Here is a 20,700-nt window from a genome sequence, read left to right on the forward strand (position 1 = left end):
TGCTCTTTCCCCCAGATCCGGAGCAGCTCTGGCACCCTTCAGCAGAGCAGGATGATATAGGGGATGTGATAGGGAGGGCAGACGCCCCCCCGCCCAATCCGTGGGGGTACCGCGGTGATGATGTAAGACAGTGACCAACCAGGGCACCGCAGGAGTGGACATCGAGCCTCAGGCTGAGTGGGATCATGGGGATGGGGCGGTGAACACGGAGTTCCTGGGGCTGGATGGGGGAGTGGTTACAGGAGCGGCAGAGGGGAAAGCCCAACGGCAGGCAGCATGGTGCTAGACACCCTGGGTGGGGGGAACAACACGGGGGAAGCACAGCGGTACAAAGACTTGGCTAGCTAACACAAATAAGAACCCCTAATCTAAACCCAGTCCAAGGATGCAATAGGTCATATCCTTTAATTTGTCAAACATCTGCTGAAGTCAATGGAATAATATTTTTCACTGAATGAAAATGCATTTTTAAAATATTTTTGTTGTCTCTTATCGTATTAGTTTGTTGTCTCAATTTTTATCTGCAATTTTTTTACTTATCTGTAATTATGTAGTTACATTGTATGCAATCTGAATTTTGTTCAATTATTTGTTGTACAATACCTTCATAAGAGCTATGCAATTAATTTTGGCTGTGGTAGTCCCATAAAGTCAATGGGTAACGAACTACTAAAGTATGTGTTTACCACTTGGAAAATTTATGAACAGGAAACATAATAAAAAAGTTCAGTGGCTACAGAAAGTGTCTTTATTGTTAAATCTGCTCAGTATTCAGTTGCTCAGCTTGCTGAGCTGCAACATGTGTGCTTCACTGGACACTTAAGTTTTAAATCTGCACTGTTGGTTATTTGAAAAATTATCATCTGCCAATTCATGGGTTCTAGGATAATGTGGTACAGGCCTGAAAGTGCACAATTGTTTTCAAATTAGGAAGAAAAATACCAAGAAATAGAATGATATATCATTAAAAACATACTTTTAAAAAAAGAGAAAAAAGAAAAAACAGAAATAAAAGAAAAAGATCTTTATGTGTTCTCGACATAATTATTAATCTCCAGTCAGAAAAAAATCTGAGGCTACCATTCAGCACTCAATATATCTTTGTTTTTTTATCTGGAATCCAAAGAATGAGAAATATAGAATAATGAAAAATGGGAAAAAAAAATAATCCCAACTATAAAATCTCTCTCTTTCTTTTTTTTTTTTTTTTTTCATGAAACATATAATCACTAAACAAGACAGCACATTTTTACTGAACACCATCTGAAGACATTGCTTGGTAAAGAAAGTACTCAGCAAAAGATGTTCTCCACTTTACAAGTATATAAGACATGAAGACTAAAGAATGCAAAGCCTGGAATCATTACAAGAGTAAAGTTAGAAGCATTAGGCTACAAAATGCTCATACATTATTAAATATCTCAGCTGTGGCATCAGAGTACTTCTTAATTCTCCTTTTCACTGAAATAAAAAATTTATTTGTTAATCATTAAATGGGACAATAAATCTAAGAAAAAAAAAAGAATTATAGTCAAACATTTGTGAATACAGGAAGCTTTGATAAAATAAATACCATGTTCCTTTGGAGTAATCTCTATGGTATGCTACTACTTCGGAGATCTTGCTTGTGTATAGCACATGCTTAGGGTCTTAATTTTAGTGTAGAATATTAAAAGATATTTGGGGGCTGATATGTAAGGAAGAACTGTGAAGAGACAGAAGAGAGAAGGCAGGTGTGTGGTAACCTGAATATTTTCAGCATGAAAGAAAAATACTGGAGTGAGTCTCAGACAATATAATTTCTTTAATTTGAGACATTACCATATACAAGCTCTCTTCATTATCTACATTCATGTCATGGGTTGTACTAAATAACTTTTTGGCCACCTGTCTGTTTTGGCACTCATGAGAAATGGTAACACTTCTGTTCATGGTGTAAAAGAAGAATCATGACAGCTGAGGTGCAGTTTTTCTCCATCATCACTGGGCTAAACACCAAGTATCTTGCTTCTTTATTGACACCACATTATTCTGCTAGTTTGCATTTTTATTTAGGTAATTTTGTCAATACATTAGTGATGGCTTACTTAACAGAATTTGCTGAACACTGAAACCTTTTCCATTTTGGCAAGATTGCTCTGAGTCCATAGTTTTGACCGGGTCCTAAGTGCTTTCCTCTCCCTGCCCATCACCTCCCTGCCCCCTAGTTGGAGGTCCCCCCACCCTGGCTATGGCCCAGGACCCTTTGTCAGCCACCTAGGGCCATTAGGCCCTGCCCCAACAACACTGCAGCTGGACTGGTCCAGCTCCCCACAACCCTGTCCTGCCTGGTCACAGATCCCACTAAGCCAGAACCACCTGTGGGCCTGTGGTTTGTTCCCACTCCCAGGAGATTTCTAGTGCTGCAGCTGTCCCTGGTACTCCCTTTCTGTCCTGCCCATGTTCACCATGGTGACCAGCAGAGCATCCTGGAAATATCCACCTTGAAATTGTTCAGGTTTGTGTATGGGTTATCTTGGGATATTATCCATCAATGAGCTATCACTCGCAGTTTCATTTAATTTAGGAAATTACTCATAAAAGAATAATCCTGTGGGTGCATATATGCTCCAGTAGAATAGTCAGTCAAAGTGGGTCAGTTATCAAACTGTTTTTTTCTCATTGTCTTTGAAACCTTTATGAACATAGAAGCTGTTCCAAATATACCTAGGACCTGTGTTATTAGATAGGATCTCATTATCTGTATATCACCATCACAGTTTAACCCCAGCCAGCAGCCAAGCTCCATGCAGCTGCTCACTTACTCTCCCACCAATAGGATCAAGGAGAGAATCAGAATGGCAAAAGATAGAAATCTTGTGTGTTGAAAGACTTGAATAAGTGGAGCAGAAGTCACACACAAGCAAATCAAAACAAGGAATTAATTCAGTGCTTTCCATGGGCAGGCAGGTGTTCAACAAGAGTAAGAGAGCAGGGCCCCATCACCAGTAATGCTGACTCGGGAAGACATAACCCCAAATATCTCACACTTTACTCTCCCCTCACACTTTACAGATGAGCATGATGTCACATAGTCTGGATTATCCCTTTGGTCAGTTGGAGTTAGCTGTCCTGGCCATGTCTCCTCCCAGCTTTCCATGCAGCCCCAGACTCCTCACCAGTGTGGGAGTGTTGCATCCTGGGGTTCGGGTTTAGATTAGGGGTTTTTTTAATTTATGTTAGATAGCCGAGTTCTGTAATCCCCCGCACCCCCCGTGTTTTCCCCTCCCCTCAGTGGTTCGCTCCTCACTGCGTGCTATTGGAGCTTACCCCAATCACTCCTGCAGACACTCCCCATCCTGTCCAGAGAGTTCCCTGCCAGTCACCCCGATCCCGCATCGCCATTAGCCCAGGGACCCGGGAACTGCCCCAGCCCCACCTCGGTTGGTCGCTGTGGTCGATGTCACCACCACGGCAGCCACCTCTATTGGACGGGAGGCTGTGGGTCCCCTCATCCCTCCCCCCACAAAATCCTACACCACCAGAACCCCGGCGCCATTTTCTCCCATGTGAGTGCCGGGAGCGGTTGTGTCTTTCCACCGAACCACGTTGCATGACCAATAAACTGCTCCTGCCAAGCACGGAGTAAGTGGACAAATTCCTTACTTCTTTGCCGGATCCCTAGCGCACGGTTACAGCGGCTGGCCAGCCCACGTGCCCAGGACATGGAGCCATGTCTGGGAACCCGCAGCAGAAACCTTGGCAGCACGTGGAAGCTACGCCACAGTCAAGCTCCCAAGAGCCGCGTGCAGCCGGGGAAAACAAAGCAACGCCGCATGGGAGTACTAAAAGCAGAAAAGGCCTTGGTTCTGTATAAACACCACTTAGCCATACCAAAAACATCTCTATGTTCTCAAGCCTGTGTTCAGCACAAATCCAAAACACAACCCCATACCAGTCACTGTGAAGAGAATTAAGTCTACCTCAAACAAAGCCCACACAATCACACACAAACTCCCTTACAGAATACCTGTAGTCCTAGGTGCTGTAGTGCATCAAAATGAACAAAAATTGTCAAGGAATGATGAGAAAGTCAAAAGGAGTTTTCAATGGTACATATTTCCAGTACGAAACCTCTGTTTCTCACTCTGTCTTTCGCCTGAGTCTTCAAGCTTGCAAGCAGCTCCAAGTAAAAGGCATGTACCACATGGCAACAAGAACTCTTGTAACAGAGTGAAAACCTAATAATTAATAAATGTCATTGCCTTGCCATTTGCTGCTTGGTCAATGGTACTGATCTCTGTGCAAACTTCTATGAACACAAATGTATTGCTGTTGTTCTGCTAGTTCAAAAGAAACTGAGAGCGCTCCACCTTTTCTGTTCTCTGTGTAAAACATGCTGTGATCCAGGGGATGCTCTTCAGTGTTTTTGCTGCAGAGCATATGCTGAAAGAGTCTGTTTCTGTATTTCAAACATCTCACATAGACAATAAAAGAGCCTCATCCATATCTATGGGATAATGTGAGTAAACTCAATAGGCAGCACTTAGTAAAAATACATCCTTGGAATTATATAATGCAATATCCTAAAGTAATTTCATAAATGTGAGTCACCTAATACAATTATAATATTATAACAAGCCATTTCAGAGGCAAAAAATCTTCATGCATGATTAAATTACAAACTTTGTCTGAGCATACTGAGGATTTTTAAAATTGCAGCAGTCCTTTTATTTCAACTTCTTCTTCAGATATAAGATGAGCTTTATATAGATTTATCTTCACTTTTTAATTTTCTAGATAGTGTTAACATTCTCTCTAAAGCAAGAGATGAAACAGAACTGAAACCACTAACGCATAAAAGACTTCCCTTCTTCAAAGACAAAGAACAATATTCTTTTTAGTGATGTAGCTTTCACCAACATAATACCTCATTATTCATGACATTTTGTCCATTATAGCATGAGATTTCTCAAAAGATAGAAGTAATCACCCAGCAGAAAAGTCTAGCTAATTATCCATTGTCTGAGAACTCGAGCTGGTATAATGGATGAAACATCAGTTGCAGCAATTGCTGGTGTCTACTGACAGAAGAAATACATCTCTGAAATTACTATACCAAAAACCTCAGAAATCTGAGACTTCCTTACTGGCTCTCTCCAGATAGATAGAAAAACTTGTTTGCAGCAGAAAATTATGTATATACACACATACAAGACAAATTAAATGACTTAAAAATAATTATGGAATGTTATATAAACATTACTTTTCTGGAATGTACAAGGTATTGAGAAATTTCTTGTTGTTTTATAGAGAAATTAGTGATTCTGCAAGAGCTGAGGAGGTACAAATATAAGAAACTTCTTGAGAGTAGGAATACATGTTTTTAAAATTTCACTTTAGTGCATTCTTTAAAACATATAATATCAAAATGTATTTTGATTAGTTTTTTTTTTAATGGACAAAATAATTTAATTATAAATTAGAATTAGAAAAAGGCCAACATAATAGAAGTGCTTTAACACCTAAGCATGACTGCTTAGTAAGTTTTTCCATCCTAGGCAGCTAATATTTAACTATTAAAATTAACAACTAACTAGCAGGGAAATTGTGACACTGGTTACCAGAAAGAGGAGATTTGGAAATTGTGCTGGGGACTTCTAGGATAGCTGGAAAGAAAACAAGAAAGGCTAGCAAAATAGACTAGAAAGTGAAGGAAAAGATGATCATGTACACAGAAGTTAGAAATGGACAATGGAAATTACATCTTAAGATAAGGAAAAAAGTACCAGAGCCAGTGCATTCATGTGAAAAGATAGAAGATAAGATTAGACATTTTTAAAAAACTGATTTTGATTAAATTTGAGAAGTAAGACCTGAGGAGAAAGGGAGATGTCCTACACTAAATGTTAATAGATTCTACTGTAAGAAAGTTGGGCTTTAGTTCTGCCTTCAGATAAATTACTATGAGAAGCGTATATAATGCAGAGGCAGGATTTGGCCCTTCTCCTTTGCCATTTTAAGGTAATTGAAAATAAAGAGAGGTCAGAATAAAAAATGGTTGGACCACTGAGGTCCCTTCCCATCTGGTATTCTATGATTCTGTGATGAGATAGCTGGAGGATTATAGGCAAAGTCTCTCTTCTCTGTAGTCTGTTCCTACCCTAATTCATTCTGAGCTGTGCTTCATTTTCTGTATATGGAAAGGTTACAAACTGGCATTCTCAGAGGAGCTGTAATGGAAAATGAGTACTTAGGTACCAAGCAAAGATATAGAAATAGCTGTAGTTTTCATCACCAGATAGAATAGTGACAAGGCATATTTGAAGTCAATCTTTTTTCTGTGTGTGCCTGTCTCATAATGTATTGCATTAGAGGTCAAAACCAGCTATCAATTTTTGTCAAAATCCTATTAAAAAACTTTTGCGACACTGGCTTATCTGTTTGCAAATATTATCATCTACACAGGAAAAAAAAAAAAAAAGTAAAAGCAAACATAACCCCCCTTGGCTCCTCAAATCACCTGCAAAATAGAAGTATTACATTTGTGAGCTTCTGTGGGTTTAGAACTCTGCTCAGTTCACTAGTTGGAGAGCACCCTTAGGAGAAATTGCCTCCTCTGGTCTGCTCTAAGACATGCATTCTGAGTACTGAGTGGAAGCGTGAAGATTCAGCATGATGGAAACCAAGTATCAGTGTCTAGAAAAATAAAAATAAGTATTTGAATCTAATCTAAAAGCAAAACATTTTACCACATGATTTCTTAGATAATTCTGAAGGGAGTATTTTTTGGGAAAAAACATCTAAACCCTACATAATCACCTTATACTCTAGTTCTCTTATGGCAGAAAGTTTTCCAATAAATATTGGGAGTTTTATTGTACTCTTACAAGTCAGGAAAAATGAAGCACATAAAGAAATTAATTGACATCTTCAGGAATTAAGGTAGCTTATGCTTAGGAATATTGAAATGATAATACAACAGGTACACTGTACAGTGAACCTCTAAGGAGAGGAAAGAGAAAGATAAATAAAAACTTGTATGAAGATATAAGGAGGACAAATTAGGTTAATAAGATTATGCTTCTGGACTATATGATATCAGCTTGTTTAAACAACCCTGGTATTAAGTGGGAATTCTTTGTGGCTTGTAGAATGGAGAGAAAGTTGAAAGATTTTGGATTCAGTAAATTATTACATTCCTAAAATACTGCATTAACAGCCCTACAGGGGATAGTTTTTGCCCCATCTAGATTGAATTTTAAGCAATGAATAGGGCAAAAATGATAAATTATTGAAATAATAGAAGACAATAAATCAGATGTCCACAGTCCAGAGCCATGTTTTGCTACATTTTTAGAAAGTGTTATTGTATACAGAAACAGAATGCACACAAAAAAAAAATTGTAAAAATGGACTAAGAAGGCAACAGTAATGAATAGTGTAAATAGTAGATTTGGAAGACATAAGTTCTATGACCAAAGACAGAGTAAATTGTAATATAAGATGAGTTACTTCCTAATATTTTGAAACAAATAAACTATAGTTTTGATACTTAAAATCTAGAAATAATCCATTGATTTTAAAGGGCTGTGACATATATACAATTCTAAAATGCATTTGATGTATATGACTTCTTAAAACATGAAGATAATGTCATCCCTAGTTACTGTATTCCATCTATCATGCACAATAGTACACGGAGGCATAAATGGTTATGAATGGAAGTGATGCCAGACCACTGTTACCTACAAAAATAAATTCATCTGTTGTGTTCCTCACACAGCTCATAGTGGTATACACATCCCCCACTTGTAATATAAATATCATGATCCATGCACCTCATCTGATATTGTTAGCTGACGCATAGTATTGTAAAAAAAATTAAAAATAAAGTTCTTATTCTGAAGCTTTAATATTGTTTTATTATTTTGTTGAAAAGTAATCAGCTGAAAGTAGTCAGAAACTTTGGAATATTTTCTGAGTCATATTAACTGGTTACAAGTTTCCTGACTCTTAAGGCTATGATACAGAGAAGTGTAGTGATGTTCATGATTTAGAAACCAGTTCAAGTGTGTAAAAAAGAAGATTGGTAACTAGATTAAAACAAAATAGGGTTGTCATTTTGTTATTTATGTTCATAGAGGGACATTTATTTCCTGGATCTTCAGCATAATTTTTGGACAATTTACAACACTATTTTTTTTTCTCTCTCACTGGTGTATCAGTTTTAGTATTAGAGAATCTGAATATTGAAATTTGCCAAGAGTACTTTGATGTGCATTTCAACAAGGAAAGAAATTGATTTAACACTTTATTTAACTTTGTGTCTTTGTCAATTAAAAAAATTCTCAGAACAGTAATATATACAAAATATAATACCTTCTTAAAGTTCCACCGTGATGGTCCCCTATAACAATAATAATAATGATAGTAATAATAATAATACTAGCAACGACCACAACCCTGATAACAGCAAGACCAGTAACAGCAACAGTGACAATAGCAACAGACACCTGAGACACTTTCACTGAAGACTATATGTTGTTCTAGACAGGCCACTGGAAAGCACCAAGATTTAGGTACAGTGAGGTTTTCCTCTGTCTCACATCCCAAGGGAGATTTCTAAATAAAGGCAATAAAGACCTTCAAGGGAGTGAAAACCTAGTTTTCTTGCAAATTCATCTAATACCTTTGGAGCTCTGGTCTGTTTTTACTCTGGTGAATACAAATTATTCAGGCTTAGAAGAAATGTCAAAACTAGACTGAGTCAATCCAATCTCTAACTGATTGGAAATGTATTTGTGCTAACAATATCTTTTAAATCTATGAAAAGGAAAGAATTATTTTAAATAACACGTAGTCCCTGCTATTGCTAAGTAAAAGTTTAGTAAAAGAGTTGACCATTCATATAGAATTTTTGCTATTGGTGTCTTGTCCTATGAGAAACATTTGAAGGCATTTGCTTGATGAAAAATTTGCTGCCACATTAAAGAAAAAGTAGCTGATCCCATGTACCAGTTATCAAATGGTTTATAGGTTACCTTTTACTGTAAGACAATACAGAATATATGTTGGTGATGCAGTCTGACATGATCTGCTTTGAGAGATTGTTTTCAAGTGCTTTCTTTCTTAGTTCTACTAACCAGAAAAAGGTAGGAAATGCAATCAGGTAGGACAAGACATTTTTCCAACTAACACAAGTATTACACCTAGATTTCTTATTCTTGTAACTTCAAGGAATGTTACTTTCTATCTCTTGCCTTATACCATTAAATATTTACAATTTATTAAATTATGTAAAACTTTAGGCTTTAATACATTAATACATTTTATTAATATATGTTAATCAAAAATGATATGATATTCAATTATTTTATTATTATAAAACACATTTATTTTCCTTGGATAAACATGAATTTAAAAAAAAAATCTTTAAAAGGCAGAAATCAGTCTGATGATTCACAATGTATGTTTTTTTCTAGATTCAATAAAATGTGAGACAAAAGCATTTCTAAATAATTTCTTTTCATTTATTGTGGCAATTAGCATTTCAGACACCAACAAAAAAAAAAAAAAAAAAGCTTATGACTGTGTTAACTATAATGAAATTATCTGTTGGTATTACTCATTAATGTTCTAGCCATTTTCCTGTAAGAAATATTAAGCAATCTAAAAACTAGCATATGTTTGTGCAAATTATATTCTCCCTTAAGATTTTGTAAGAAGCTCATCATAATAAGCAATTATATGGTACTTCTTCAGCTTAAACTTTTAGATTAATCACAAAAAGGTTTTGTGCATAACCTTCTTGCTAAGAACATGCTTTAATGTGACAGGTTTATCCTCAATTAGGTTTTGTTAAAGAGTCTTCTTTGTGCTATTTTTCATATTTTGGTTTAGTACAAAGACAGTGCATTCTCTTTACATATACATTACTATTAAAAGGTATTCTGTTACGCATACTGTTCTTAGTGAATAATTAATTTGATAAAATTGGGGCTTTTTACTGATTGGCTTCTTTTACAAGCATAGCTTGGCTTCTGATGATCAAGATGACAAGATAACATTATCATGCAAAACCTGCAACTAAAAGGTAAATCTTCTGCTTCACTTTGAAGAAAAGTGCCTTTTGTAGTTTCATCTTATTATTTGTTGATGTCAATTAACCCTATTCAATATATTTTCTCACAAATAATTTGCATGTTTGAATGGTTCCATGCCTTTAGGGTGAGAGAGAAAAAAATGTCTAACTACAAATTCCAGTGTTCTGTATTTTATTTGACATTATCAAAAGTACCACAGAGGCAAAATGTCATGTTATGTCATAATATAAAATGACAAGCTCTGTACAAATACATGAACAGCAAATCTTTTATCTGGTATTAGTGAAATAAGTAGCAAAGATAAAAATGTCTTCATTTACTAAGGATATAGATACTGTAAGTAAAGACAAGTGAAATCTTTTAAAGGAAGATTTTAAATGACTGTATGTGTATAAAATAATACGGGACAATAAGAATGGGAATGCTTTTAGCAGTAAAATACAAGAGGTCAACATTCAAGCCATTGCATTTTTCTTTGATAATTTTACGTTCCTTTATATTGACTGAGCATTCCAACTCAACTAGGTACCACAAATCTCAGGGGATTTCTGGTATGCCTGGCTAGAAGAGGAGAGCATTCCAGTGGCAGGCTGTTCTTTACCAAATAACAGATCCCATGGTATTGTGAGAATGCATTTACTACTACAAGTTGGCCACTGGTGAATTCTCAGGATAACACTGATATTTGTGAAATAGCTTTTACAGCTGTCTTCTGAAGACAGATTTGTATTTGATGCAATGTGGAGAATGAAATGAAGCATTATCATACAGAAAGCAGTGGGATATGACTTGTAATCTCATAGAGGTTGGAGTAAAAATTGAAAGGATTGCAGTAACATAATAATCACTCAGGAATTAAGATACTCCCCAGGACAAGACAGTACTGGAACTGAGATAAGGGTGATCCTCCTCCAGGTGAGTATACAAAGAAAACATACCCTCTTTGAACACAGATTTATATGAACTTTATATGAACTATGAACTAAATAAAACAAAGAAATAAACATTACAAGGTACTATGCTGTAACATATTTTAAAATAGATTATATTTTGATGGTGAATGGTGCTGCACCCAGCTGTCCCCCAGGGATTGGTGCTGGGGTGAGTCCTGTTTAATGTCTTCATTGATGATCTGGATGAGGGGATTGAGTCCATCATCAGTAAATTTGCATTTGATACCAAACTGGGAGCGTGTCAATCTGTTGGAGGGTAGGAGGGCTCTGCAAAGAGACCTGGACAGGCTGCATAGATGGGCAGAGTCCAATAAGATGAAGTTTAGTAAGTCCAGGTGACGAGTTCTGCATTTTGGCCACAATAACCCCCTGCAATGTTAAAGGCTGGGGATGGTGTGGCTGGACAGTGCCCAGGCAGAAAGGGACCTGGGGTACTGGTCAACAGCTGGTTGAAAATGAGCCAGCAGTGTGCTCTGGCAGCCAAGAAGGCCAATGGCATCCTGGCCTGTATCAGGAATAGTGTGGCCAGCAGGACCAGAGAGGTCATTGTTCCCCTGTACTTGGCACTGGTGAAGACACACCTTGAGTGCTGTCTCCAGTTCTGGGCCCCTCAATTTGGGAAGGACGTTGAGATGCTTGAGCGCATCCAGAGGAGAACAGCAAGGCTGGTGAGGGGCTTGGAACACAAGCCTTATGAAGAATGGCTGAGGGAGCTGGGGTTGTTTAGCCTGGAGAAAAGGAGGCTCAGGGGTGACCTTATCACTCTCTACAACTTCCTGAAAAATGGCTGTAGTCAAGTGGTGGTTGGTCTCTTTCACCAGGCAGCAACTGACAGAACCAGAGGACAGTCTTAAGCTATGCTAGGTGAAGTTTTGGTTAGACATCAGAAAACAATTCTTCTCTGAAAGAGTGATTGGACATCTGCCCAGGGAGGTGGTAGAGTCATCATGGCTTTGCGTTCTTCTCCCTGATCTGGGGCAGCTCGGGAGCCTGGCTAAATGCGCTGCTTCTTGGCCGGACCAGGGTGCCGCGTGGCCAGGGTGCTGTGGCGTTCAGCGCACCAGCGTGGGGCTGGCCGCACTCTGTGACTGGCGCTGAGACGAGGTAAAGAGGCGAAGAAGGCACACCTTGTCCTTGCGGTTGGCTGGAGAAGGTTTATTGTCGCGTGGTGCTGTGATGGAGAGCAGTGACCGCTCCCTAGCGCCACATGGACAAAATGGCAGAGAACAAAGGAATGCATGAAGGTTTTATAGGGGACAGGCAGACACGGGAGGAAGCCCCCCTCACCCAATGGGGACAGGCAACGGGGGAGTGACGTAGACTGCAGCAACCAATGGGGACACGACAGGGGTGTGTACAGGGTTCTGGGACGAACGGGAATGCAGGGATGGGGTAACAGACACAGAACTCTCAGGAGTGAACAGGGGGATGGCCACAAGACTGACATGGGGATGCTCCAATGGTAAGTGACCCGGAGTGAACCATCGCGGCGGGAACATGGGGGTACATAGGGGTATACACAACCAGCTAACTAACATTTATCAGAACCCCTAATCTGAACCAAGCCCGGGATGCAACAAGTCATCATCCCTGGATGTGTTTAAAAAAAGATAGGATGTGGTGCTCAGTGCCATGGTTTACTTCATGAGGAGGTGTTAGGTTAGGTCACAGGTTGGACTTGATGATTTCAAAGGTCTTTTCTAGCCAGGTTCATTCTGTGATTCTGTGATTCTGTAATTTTGAAATTGTTAAAATAAGATGGTGTTCTTGGTAATAAAAGTGATTAGTAGAGTATTTGTTGCTTCAGCATCTCTCAGATATCTAAAATTTACCTCATTGATTTAGCTGCACTAATAAACAATGCAGAGACATAATTTCTGTCAAAGCAGAAGTTAGCTCTCTCAGGTACTTACATTAAGGTACAATGATAAATTGTTTATGGATGCTTCTTTTTATCCCTGTACTGATTATGAAGAGAACTCAGGCCAAATGATTCATCCTCTATGACACTTCTCTGATGACAGCATAAATCACCCTTATGAGTTCTTGTTTTCCTTTGTCCACTACAGCAAGGAAGTTAGAAAGTTCTCAACTGTGGCTGAGTTTCAACTCTATTAGATAGAGTGATTATCTTTTACTTTTCAGTCTATTTTTTTTTTCTGTTCACAGAATAAAAACCACAGAACTACTCCTCTTCCAAGAAGGTATCTAACTTGGTTTCTAGTGCTGGGTGCTGGGGATTTACACCAATGTTTTATTTAAAAAATATAGTCAGAAACTGGTAAAGCAGAAATAAATCCATACAACTAACTTGAGTCTCAGTTTTGTCTGTGGTCAGGTTAATTTTTGTCATAGTATGGAGCTAGGTGTTAGATCTGGGATAAAAACAGGATTGAAAAATCCAGATATGTTTTAGTTGTTGATAAGCAGTGCTTACTCAGCATCAAGGTCTTTTCTATCTCAAACTTCCCCACCAGTAACTAGGCAGATGTGGAAAACAGATTGTGTGGACACACAACTGGGGCAGTTCACCCAGGGTGATATCCAATGCCATTCATGGTTATGACCAGCAATAAAACCTGGAGAAAGGAACAGGAAGGGAGCACATTCAGATTTATGGCATTTGTCTTAACAAGTCACTGCTGCATGTGATGAAGCCCTGCTTTCCTAGAGGTGGCTGAACATCTACCTGCCCATGGGAAGTGATGACTGAAATCCTTATATTCCTTTACTTGCACGGATGGTTTTGCTTCATTTATTAAACCATTTTTGTCTTGACACATGAGTGTTTTTGGTTTTGCACTTCCAATTCTTTTTGCCATCCCAATGTAAAGAACTGAGTAGGCTGTGTAGGCCTACCAGGGTTAAGCCACAGCCACTCCTATATTCTTATGCATGACCTGTTTTTTAATGATTTGTGTGTCAGAGATCTTTTTGAAGTCTGGCTTACCTACTGAAAATGTGTTTGCATCTACAAGTTTATTTAGTATTACTTTATTATCATTGCATATACCACAGGGAGAAAGTGACTTAAGCATTCAATTAAAATATTTGTCTCTTTTTTATAGAATTAGTATGCTAATAAAATGTCTCCTCATAAGAAAAAAATAAATAAATGAAATTTGATATAACTCCATCTTTACCCTTGCATCCCTCTTTAGAAAACTACATATTCCTTACAGGAATTTATTCCAGTCCTTTAGATGTGCACAGAAGCACATGTACGTGCACACACACACACACACACACCCCCCAATGCCAGTACTATAAAATTCCGTTTTGAATCAAGTTGGAAGCTTTATTGGAACAGCTAAACTAGTTGCTTACCAAAGAAATTTTGCACAGATAGTTACAGATGGATGCTGAAGCGTCATTTGCATTAACAATATAGGTCAGTCACTGAAGAAAAAATGTGCTGGTATGTCACTTGAAATTCTGTACAAATGAATGATCATTGGGATCAGATATGTCCAAAGGTCAACTTGAGTTCTACAACAGTATTCTAAGATTTTGACAAAGCTTGATCAATCTCATGAAAAAGAGTCCATCTGGGCCAATTAGCTTCACTTTAGGTGCTGGCTTAGTTTCTTTACTTAGTGTTTTTTCACTACTGCATGAATATTTGATTGGGGATGTTTTGTTTGGGATTTGTTTTGTTTGTTTGTTTGGGTTTTTTGTGGTTTTGTTATTGTGGGGTTTTTTTGTGGTTTTTCTTTTCTGGGTTTTTGGGGTTTTGTGTGTTTGTGTTTTTTGGTTTGGTTTGGTTTTTTTGTAGTTGTTGTTGGTTTAGTTTGGTTTCATTTGGTTTGGTTGGTTTGTTTGTTTTTTTCACAGTCTCAGGTATTCAACATATTAACTTATAAGATAACTTTATTAATTACATGAGCTTCCTCTATGAAAATAGTGTGCCAAATGAGCTTTGTATTGCGTGTCAGAAAGACAGTCTGAATAAGAGTTCAAGTGTTTGAGCTACAAAATGGTAGCACTATTTACTAAATTCAGATTTTACACTAAAAGACAGAGAAAAACTTGGATGACCAACACTATACATTGAGAACTTCTCCACCTATACACGGTATCAAAAGTAATCCACAGATAGAATTAAGTGCCTTCCAGTCCATTTAAAGTTATAAAACAATAGAAAATTAAGGAACAATATTAATATTTTTTTAGATGTCTATTCCTGGCCTGAGCAGAAACTCAGAATCTCTATGAAAACTCTTTGATAATACTAATTTTGTAGATTGAAACCAAGTTTCCAGATTTTAATTCTGTTAAAAATTACAACAGTAGTTCAAGAAAATTTGCCATATTAAATTCTGGTTTTCTGATTGTCTTCAGAATTTTTTAATCATAAATACTGATAATAAATATGTTTTCTGACAGTGTTAATTTACCATTATGTTGCTATCAGAAGAAGACAATGATATGAGTGTTTTCTTCCCTTTCATTTTATATGTTACTGTTCCTTAATAAACATTTTATCCTGTGCAGATAGATGAAGCCATGTGGGTAGATCTCAAACTGGCATAGTGGCATACTTCAAGTGCTGTGTGAGTTTAGGGCTGAAATTGTAGACAAGAATAATTTTCTGCGTTGCATGCATGTGCACTGCATTTGAATCAATTTGAATTGTTCTCAGGTGATGTTCTTGATTTGGCAGTTAAAAAAGGTTACACATTGTAGCAATAAATTTTGTGTGTGTGTGTGTGTGTGTGTTTTGAAGACCTAAACTATAGCATAAGAGAGTTAGGCTCAAGTTTTTTCTGCAGGCTCTGCTGATGCACTCCCATTTCTCACCTGTGCATGCCCAGTATATGTGATAACTACTCCTTTCCTAGTGATGCATTCTATTTCCCTCATATCTGTTTACCGGACCTCCTAAAAGCACAAGAGCAGGCTATTCCCTAATACTGGAAGTCAAGCAGGTGTGCAGAAGGCCAGTTTGGCTGGACAGGAATCTTTTGGAAATAAGGCAAAAAAAGAATAGTGTATGTCCAGTGGAAGGAAGGTCATGTGACATGGAAAGAATACAGAGGTGCTGCTTGCCACTATAGGGGATGGTCCCGTGCAGGGACAGGAGTTGGACTTGATAATCCTTGTGGATCCCTTTCAGCTCAGCATACTCTGCATATTCTGTGATTCTGTGGTAGATATTAAGAAGAAATGTGTTACTCTGAGTGTGGTGAGGCACTGGAACAGACAAGTTGTGGATGCCCCGTCCCTCCAAGGCCAGGTTGGATGGGATATTGAGTGATCTGGTCTAGTGGAAGGTGTGAAGGTCTAGTGGAAGGGGGATTAGAACTAGATATTCTTGAAGGTCCCTTCCAAGCCAAAACATTCTATGATTATATGATTCTAATAGAGGCAAAGATTACTTGAAAACTGAGACCTGATAGGAAAAGAAGGAATTGAAAAGGAGAATAATTTCAATTGCCATAGTTGGCTAAGATTGAAACTTTGCCTGCTACAGATTTTTGTTGAAAGATAAAGCTCTACTGTTGAGATTGTTTGGGAACCCAGGACTAACACTTCCTTTACCATCTACTGCTATCAAGACATTGGACATATGGGGTACAAATTACCTGGAATCTTCATTACATGCTCTGCTTCTTGTTTGTATCATTAGCCATTTAGCCATTGAGGTTCTTTCCTTAGTGTCATTTTTTCTTTCCCTACTCAATGATATTTACTTGCAAAATGACATTTACTTATAAAGTGACAGTCTTTTTCACCCTCAAGTGACATTTCTATGGTACACTGTGCAAATATTTGGCAAAGATTTGCTGGATCGATTAGAAGAAACAAAGGGAAAACACACAACAGATGTTGATTTTCTTGTAGCTGTGACTATTGTTTTGAAAGACTGACACAGAATTTTCAGATTTTTATGTCTTCTTAGCAGCAATGCAAAAAAAATTGCCCAACTGCAGTACACACATACTTTCACCTTCATTAAACTGACTCTGAAGACTCCTAATAAGGGAGGCTGTGTGTCATCTTTCACAAGCTAAGCTGTTCTGAAAACAGCAAAACCATTACAGGACAGTCATTCATCAATCATGGAATTAGATGAACTAGCTTGCATTGACCTTACAAAAGTCTTTTCTTTAGCATCAGAGAAGTAAAGAGCTATTTTCCCCCGCATTTCCTTTATTTAACTATTGCATTCATTTTTATGAGAAATTCGATTTTCGATAAAATCCTGAGTCTGGTGAATATTTTTATTTTAAAGTATCAGTTTTGCATTCGTTTGGTAATGAAAATTTTATGAATAAGCAGATACAGGAACTAAGAAATGTGTTGATACATCACACAACCTTAAAGAAACTGTTTGATGCGTTCTTTTAGATTTGTGCATTTTCTATGCATTGCAGAAACACAAAAGAATTGATCAGGTCTTGGCAAAACCTCAGTCAATAAAGACCCAGTTCTTTTGGCTGAATCTGTAGTTCACTGAATTTGGCACCAATAGCTCATAATCTTAAGCTCAGTTTTAAAGAAAACAGTCAAAATATATCAACTTTCCATGTTGATTTAGAAATTCTTAATAAACGTAAAAATCCACGGCAATAAAAAGTTTCTGGATGTTTATGCTAGAATCATCACTAGAGATTACATTTAATAGTCTAACCATACTCATCTAAAATAATTTTATATGACTGACGGTGTCTGGGACATCTGCATAGGATTTAAAATACATGTCACGGGTCATTGTGGGATGCACAAAGCCTTCTAGAGCAGCAGCTGGATGCCAAAGGGAATACTCTACAGGATGTCAAATGACTCTAAACTCTTCAAGTCTAAGCTGCTCAATTTTCTTCTTGCTTGGATTTTTTTTTTTTTGTTTTTGTTTTTTTTTTTTTGTGAGAGAAAAATTCATTTCCTAGTGTTCTGCTTCAGATCAAATATGGCATCAGTTTTCACAATTGCATTGAGGGTTTTTTTTTTTCCGGTTCTCCCAGTTTCTTCTTTTAATGAAGAGTTTCTAATCAAGTACTTCTATGTATTGAAAAATCACTACTTAGATAAAAAACTGCTCCTCAGAAAAGGTAAGACTGATGTTAAAGATAATGGGTAGACTTAATTAGTCAAGTCCCAGGCTTACCCCACCTCATGACACTCACTTAACTTCAGAGGTTAACTGATCCACAGTTTTGAGTCTAGCTCTAATTTAGTTTTGCACTCTCCAGTGTCTCATGTGACATGTAGTGATCAGCTTAAGGATATCCAGCTAAAAATATCCAAAGAGTAAAAATGACTATCTAAGATCTGCCTTGTCTCTTGAAAGGAAATTGTTCTTCACTTATATTAAAAGAATCCTTCAGTAAGAAGAATTCCTAGTTTAGTGTTTACATAGATGAATTAATCTAGCTTCTGCTATGTTTCCCAGAGCACTGCTTTCATGTGCCCTAAAACAGAGATTCCAAAAAAACCAACAAGCTGGTGTTTGTTGTTTCCTTTTCCTAATTGTAGTCAGGTATGGCCCTTCTGTCAGACCTAATGACACTTTAATTGAAGAAAATACATCCTCTCAGACATGAGGCCGAGAAGAGCTGACTTTTAAAGTGTGGTCATCTACAAGCAGATGGAATCTGCAGTAAGGCTTAAATGAGAGCATGAGTAATGAGAATGGGTATATTAACTTACTTAGACACTGTAATTTCTGCAATCATTTCCAGGTATTTTAGTGAGCCCATCAGTATCATATAAGTTTGGTCTGAGCTGGGTTTCACACAGATTTGCCTCATTCATGAACTAGTCTCAATTAAATGCCATTTCAGATACTGAATCATAGTGTAAAATAACTTTTAATTCTGTCATTCCTATTAGTTATTTATAAAACATATGGCTCCTTATGTAACCTTATGTAATATATGCAATATAGTAAATTTTTAGTAATCTGATTCTCAATCTATGTTATAGTTCATTTTCCAGAATTTCTTAATTCCGATTATGGATATTGTTTTTTTGATTTTCCTTCACATGCTGGGATGAATGGATATCACTAAGTGTGGTCTTTTCTTCTCATAACCTCAGGAAGGCTCTTAAAGTGTCACTTTTAATGACAGAAAAGTAAATAGAAAGATGAAATTACAACTAAGAACAATGCTCTGGATTATTATCATCCTGTGAGTATGATTGCATCTGGATTAAGTTTTATGTTGGGTATGAATTCATACAATATAAAACAGAAGTGAAAAAACAATTTACATTATAAAAATGTCAGATTTTGAAATTAAGCACGGTTGGCTGGACAATGCTGAATAGATTTTTTGAAAATTGCTGCCCACACACTAACACATACTCACATTCCTATCAGCATCAATTATAATCCATATAATTTTTACCTTACACACTATGTAGAAATGTATCTTTAAAGTATTTTTACAGTATATGATTACACAAACTTCCCATACTCATTTGTATTTTAAATAAAAATATGAACATTTTAATGTGTTAAGGTCACATATAAACTATACTTCTTAGATAGATTTCCTCTGAGGATCTCTGTGCATTATTATGACATTATTTTATTTAATTAGGTTTACTTTTAAGAAGTATTCTATGTGTTTCATCTTTCACCTCCATTGTATTCTCCCAATGTATAAACAGTAATAATCTGTCTTATCTTTCAGAAAACTAGTTTAACATTAAATTGCATTACATTTTAAACTTACTTATAGGAATAAAATTATGTAATATTAAAGGTTATATTCAATATTATGGGTGGTAGTTACAGTTAATGATGAAATATGGAAATGATACATCATAAAAGTTCATAAACCAAAAAAAAAAAAAAAAAGATGATAACATACAAGAAAGAATATAAGAAGAAAAATGCCCAGAAATGGAAACTCTCATTTTTCCAGTCCTTAGTGTACTTATCATAAAACAAAAATAATGAACAGAGGCTTCAATACTTGGATAATTAGGTTCCCTGGGTTAGTGCAGAAAAATAGACCATTTATTAAAAGGACATTACAATAAGAATTACAAAGAGTAATGAATGTCCTCTGGGAAAAAAAAAAATATCCCTGAGTAATTAACAATGAAAAATTTCCTGGGGAGAGATGAAGAAAAATAATGAAAATAATAAAATATTTTGCAATGACAAAGAAAAAGACACTGCCTAATCAAGGTGCAAACCACAAGTTCCTGTTTAAAACAAGAAAAGGAGTGCTACTTAATCTTGTGTTGTGTGGGCAGATAGTAATCGTGTAAGAGCTGCTAATGCAGTGAACCTTATTTCATTCTAAGTTCTGTACCAAGGTCTGATATGATAAAAAGCTTACACAGATTTAGTAACCTGATATGATGGCATATTTGGTCTCATGAACTTTCAGATATACATATTAGAGAACTCAATAATCATATTAGAGAAAGCAATAATCAGTTCAGTTGTGCTGTGAGAGTTCCATTCCATAGTTCCATTCCATTCCTTTTTTTTTTTTTTTTATTTGGTTTCATCTCAGTTCTCTGAGCAGTGTTTAGGGCTGCTATCAGTGAGTTTTAAAGTATTAGTATTAGCTGCAGTCTGTTAACAGGTGTTTATTTAGTTATGCCTTGGAGTGAAATGTTTCTCCTGAGACAACAGTTTGAAGGAACTCATTTGCTAGATAATTTTCTACAAGGGTGTATATTTTTTATTATTTTCATTT

The sequence above is a fragment of the Vidua macroura genome, chromosome 2, assembly GCF_024509145.1.
Source record: "Vidua macroura isolate BioBank_ID:100142 chromosome 2, ASM2450914v1, whole genome shotgun sequence".
NCBI classification, from domain to species: domain Eukaryota; kingdom Metazoa; phylum Chordata; class Aves; order Passeriformes; family Viduidae; genus Vidua; species Vidua macroura.